Here is a 6,290-nt window from a genome sequence, read left to right on the forward strand (position 1 = left end):
AGAAAACTCTATTTCTCGCTCTGGCGGGAGACCTGGAAGTTCATCGGAAAAAACATCAGGAAACTCATTACCCACTGGGATGGACTGAATGGTTGGTGACTCTACTTCCATATCCTAAACCCGAACTAAGTGATAAATACAACCCTTATTAATCATTTTCCTTGCCTTGAGATAGGAAATGAATCTTCCTCTCGGCGATGCCGTATTATTTTTCCACTCCAAAACAGGCTCCCCTGGATATTGAAATCGGACTATCTTTGATCTACAATCAACGTTGACATGACAAGAAGCCAACCAATCCATACCCATTATAACATCAAATTCTACCATATCTAACTCGATTAAGTCTGCTACGGTAGATCAACTATGAACTACTATTATACAACCCATATAAACCTGCTTAGTTATTACCGAGTCCTCAACAGGTGTAGATACCTCAAAAGGTTTAACCAATTTAGGTTTTATTCCAAACTTACCAACAACTAGCGGAGTAACGTATGATAAGGTGAAACCAAGGTCAATCAGTGCATATACATCATATGAGGAGACTGATAATATACCTGTAACAACATCAGGCGATGACTCATAGTCCTATCGTCCTACCAACGCATAAATACGGTTCTGAGGGTTGCTCGAGCTAGATGCTCTGCCTCTGCCTCTACCACGACTCATTGGTGCTTTGGGACCTTGCCCAGGCAGCGTACTGATGATGACGAACCAGCTACAGATCCCGCTGGCTGAGTTATGCTTGCATCACCTCTCATCAGACAATCCCTTATAATGTGGCCTGGATAACCACAAGTATAATAAATACCTAATCCCATATGGCATTGCCCGGTATGTTGCTTACCATATTGAGTACATCGTGGCAAGGGCGGCCTCATCTGATTTGGCTCACCCCTATACTAAGACCTTGAGGCCCTGGAATTCTGACCAGACCCTGAATATGAAGAACGGTCAAATCTCTTACTGCCAAATTGAGGGGGCACGCTAGCTGAAGGCTGGGATGGATACCTCGAGTACTGCTGCCTCTGACCACCTCGAAACTCACCAGAAGGACCCGAAGACCTTGCTCTCTTATTCTGGGCCTTATCATGCTAATGATCGGCCCTCTATTTCTGTTTACGCTCCTCTACACCTTGAGCGTATGCCTGAATACGAGAAATATCCATGTTTGGCTGAAGTGAGACCGACATAAAATCATTAAGCAAGTAAGGCTCTAATCACATCACGAACCGGTGAACCCGATCCTCCATCTTAGATAAAATAGTGGGAGCATACCTAGCCAACAAATCAAACTGAAGACTGTACTCCTGAAAACTCATGTTACCCTGTCGAAGGGTCAATAACCTATCAAATCTAGCTCGTCTAAGCTCTAGTGGCAGATAATGACGAAGAAAAGCTTATGTAAACTCCTGCCATACTGCTGGAGGGGCATCCTCACCACTGGACAATTCCCAAGACTCGTACCAATTAACTGCAATATCTCGGAGTCTATATGAAGCTAGCTCAACTGATAGTGGCCTTCATTACCCTTAATGTCCTCTGCACCCTATCAATAAATACCTGAGGGTCCTCATTCGGGTCTACCCAGTGAATACTGGAGGGTCTAAATTAATAAAGTCACGAACCCTCGCACTCACGGACCTATCTGCATGACCAATACCTACTTACTAATGCCGAGCCTGCGTGGCTACTAATCGGGTTAATAGCTGAATAGCATCTCTGATCTCCTAACCTGATGCATCTGGCTGAGGAGTTGGATGTACAGGGGCAGGCGCTGGAGCTGGTGCCCCTTGGAGCTCTTCTGCAAAAGGAGGGGTATGTGAAGTCTGAGATGGAACCTCACCATGAGACTCTCCCCGAGCCCTGGTAACTCGTGGTGCTCGACTAGTAGTCTCACCAGCCACGGACTTTCCCTTCTGGGTGGTCGTACTCTTTGGAGGCATTGTTGAAAATATAACGTACTGTTAGGAACATGAATTTTTGTATCACACGATCTGAGATAAAAACAGAGGATAACATCCTATATGTCCTGTAGCCTCTTGTTTATAAGCGTGGTGCACGACACACCCATAAATAAGTCTCTACTAGACACGGTCTATAGACAAACCTAGGATAGAACTGCTCTGATACCACTTTTGTCACGACCCAAACTGATGGGCCGCCACGGGTGCCAGAGTCCTACCTGTCAAACACCCATAAACATGCGTCTCGGATATGAACCTGTATAACATTTTCTGCATTACAAAAAATAACATACGTGAAGGAAACCTGCCATCAAGGCATATGTACGTATACATGCAGAATACTGTAGGCGAGCTGGCAAGGCTGTTATAGACAATTATACATCCAACACTGAAAGCCGACAAGGCCACATACAACCAAACTAGACATACTATCCACAGACCACTAACAAAAATATAATTGTACAAAGACGGGACTGAGCCATGTCATACCCATATACATATATACATACAAATGTATCGTACCAAAATCAAAAGCAGCTCCGGATCAAATGGAGCACGCCAACTCTCGCTGATCAAGGATCCTAAGAAGGGGGACCGTCAGCTTGCCTACCTGCACCTGCGGGCATGAAACACAGGCCTCGTAAAATAGGGCGTCAGTACAAAAAATGTACTGAGTATGTAAGGCTTGAAAATTATTACGTAAAAGACATAGCTAAAACATGGAATAAGGAAACACATCTTTAAATCTGAATAACTTTGTAAATTCTGTAATGTTTATAATGTCATGCACGTGCGTATAAATATCGTGTCATGCATAGGTATGGGTGTACATAATATCATCAAGCCACTGAGGGCATCCCATCATATCGTCTCTACCACTGTGGGCACATCATCAACATATACCAGCTGATTAGGTGGTGGTGCGTATATAATGCCATAACCTCTTTCCATATCCCATATACATATACGTACATATATACACATATATAACACTGTCTGAGTCATATTTCAGCCATTGTGGGAAACATCATCATCATATACCAACTGATCAGGTGGTGGTGCATATATAATGCCGTAACCTTTTTCCCATATCCCATATAAATATAATATACATACATATGCGTATATAATGCCATTTGGTTCATGGGTCAATGCACATGTATAAATGAGTGAAATGCATGAAAAATACGTAATAATCTCAATATTCCTTCTAGATAAACTTTTTTCAACTGTGTATTATTCTGAGACCCATGAACAGAAGATAATAATATTTTTCATGGGGAATCAAGAATATAGACACCCCTACTATTTCTATGAATAGAGTAATTTATGGAAACTGTGTGTTTACTCGTTTCTTCAATATAATTGGAACATGCCAAAAGAAAGAAGGGAGGGCCTTAACATACCTATTCCTGAAATTATTTGAACGGAATGAAGCTTCTTCTTTTGAATCCTTGAACGAAACAGTGGTTCGAAATTTTGACTAAGGATTTAGATTGTTTGAATGAAATAATTCCTTTCCAGTTCACGTTCTTTGTTTCAATCCAAGAACAGATTTGAAGCTACGAAATGAAATGAAGTTAAAGACACCAAAATGAAGCTTGTTTTTGAAAATGAGATTTGCTTCTGCTTCAACACTTCTTTTGAGCTTAAGGTGAATACATTAACCACATGATCCCTTATCTGATCCTAAATGAATGAGATTCCTACTAAGGTTACATTGTACTTTAGGTGGCCATATGTAAAGGTGGGAAATGAGTCACCTTAACTAAAAGTGGGGGGGGGGGCTGCCACGTTTCTTGGGGGTGTGATTTTGTTAATTTTTATCCACTTATAAGTTAACTGGGTAATGTTTCGTTACCCGATAATTAATTAATTACCCGCATAATTTAAAAATTACCACAAATTACTTAAAATTCTATTAATTTTTAAAATAATTCATATATACTTTATATATTATACTACCGTGGTCATATGGTACCTTGCATGGTACTACTTCATAATTATCGGGTATTGTTGCTCGACCCGTATTTTATTCCAAATTGGCCACTTTCAACGAAACTTGTTTTCTTTAATCCGTGTACCCCTTTATCCTACATAACACTTAGTTATCGCTTGCTATAAATAGCGTAAGTACATTAACGTCAAGATGATCTCATCCCCGAGTCTACGTCGGTTATTTGAAAAACGAAATTTTAACGTACGAAAATGCGAGATGTAACACTTAGGCTGCTCAAAATGATAAATCTAGGCAAATACAAAACAAGTTGGACTTCAAATATCGGCAGTTAAGGGCTCAAGTTAGACTCCACACATAAGCAACAAACGCACGCGAAAATAGGTTTTCATGTTAGGCAGTTTCTGAATTAGAATCCTTAAGCCCTATAGACATGATTTCTATTTTGAATTTAAATGTGCAGGCAGTTTCATATGCAAGGCCCCGATTATAGACATAATTTTTAAACAATCAAACAGTTATCGCATGTTGATTATTGAGATTACAGGTTTTCAGTTAATAAACCTATAGAATTTGTGTCTAAATGATTTACATAGTAAGGGATAATGAAATCTGTTGGAAAATACTTAGAATTACTCATGCTTTTTGACAGTGGAATAAATAAGCAATAAACAACATTTGAAAAGCTCAATAGTAACACTTTATAGCGAGTAGTGATACCCTATAGGCAGGATTTCTAAAGGTTGGCGATTGGAACTAAATTTTGGTTATACTTAGCCCATGTAGGCATGTATTGTAGGTGAATAGTATGATACAAATGAAATAACTAAAATCCTATAGGCGTGATTTCTAGTAGATATGTTGTAGTTATGCAAATTGAAAGAAAGTTCATTGGCATTTGTTTCCTCTAGGCATGTTGTCTATTAACACGTAGCAGTAGACATGGAAATAAATGAAGCCTTTGAACTCATGCTTTGATGGTAGACAAGTAGTGTGTATGTGTGTGATTCTCCTAATGACATGATTTCTAACAGTGCACATAAAAAATTGAAAGGCATATATAGCAGGTTGGATAACAAGTAAATCACATGAATCCTATAAGTATGTTTGCTACCCTTTCATGCAAACATTAAGTATACATGTTTCCCCCATTTTACTAACTCCCCTAATTATTCATTATAAAGTTATTACAGGCCCAGTAATGAATGTAATTACAGGGATTATACAAACAATAATAGTAGGCCTACTAAGGCCCAAAAAAATCCTTAAAATTCCCTGTGCCTTCAGCAACTCTTTCTTTACCAATTAGCATACCCAAGTCCCAACAAGAAACCATATCCAGCAGTAGAACCCAGAAACCATAGAGGAGCTCAAGCCAAACCAAACAGCCATAGATTTACCATATGACCCCAACACAAAAATCACTCAAACAAACTAATTTGAAAATTCGATAGACAGAAGGAGGAAAGAACTGAGTGTTAAAGATAGCTCAGGTCTCAGAAGTAAAGAGAGTGGTCAAACGACCCCAAATCCTAATGTGTTAGAGTTTACAAGGGTCTCAAGTAGACCCTGAGCAGTGCTCACACTAGGGAGGTCAATAATGATAGGCTCAGAATAACATAGGTAACAAATAAGAGTGAGTGGACAATAGTTAAGGGACAAAAGTTGAAGAAATACACTTATAGTTTAAAAAATCGACATAGCAAAGTTGAGAACACAGAACAGCTAATCAAGAAGGTCAACAAGACTTAGAAGCAAGATCAACATTTAGCAAAATGGCACATTGGCAAAAAGTATTACAAGAGTTAGAAAGGAACAAGTTTGCAAAATTAATAAGATTATCATACAAAGGTGCATAATACCAAAAACGTTTAAGTAGGGCACTAACTTAAGAGGTTTAAAGCTTAAAGGTCCAAATTATGCTAGGGATTCATCACAATATTATAAGACAGCCATGTTAACTTATATCATGAAGCAGAAAAGTATTAAACATGGTATGGAAACACAAACTAAGATAATTATACTAAAGGTTTCAAACAGTTTCTAGGGATATAGGATTAAGCAAAACAGAGACATGTTGTGAGGCACATTAACAGAGGAGCAGATCATAGTTGATAGAAAAGGTCTTAACATAGGTTATAACACATTATAGATATATGGTATTCATTACAGGGATTCAGAACAAAGTAGTAAAGCAAGCTCATGCCAAATAGCAAATGTAGACATTCAGGCATCAACCAATAGACTAATAAACTTAAACAGGTCCAATTTATTCAGATTAAGCACATTCAAATAACATACCTCAAAATTGGCAACTTTTAGGCAAAATTAAATACTAAAGAGGTTCAAAACAAATGCAAAAG

Source organism: Nicotiana sylvestris, chromosome 4, assembly GCF_000393655.2.
Source record: "Nicotiana sylvestris chromosome 4, ASM39365v2, whole genome shotgun sequence".
NCBI lineage: Eukaryota > Viridiplantae > Streptophyta > Magnoliopsida > Solanales > Solanaceae > Nicotiana > Nicotiana sylvestris.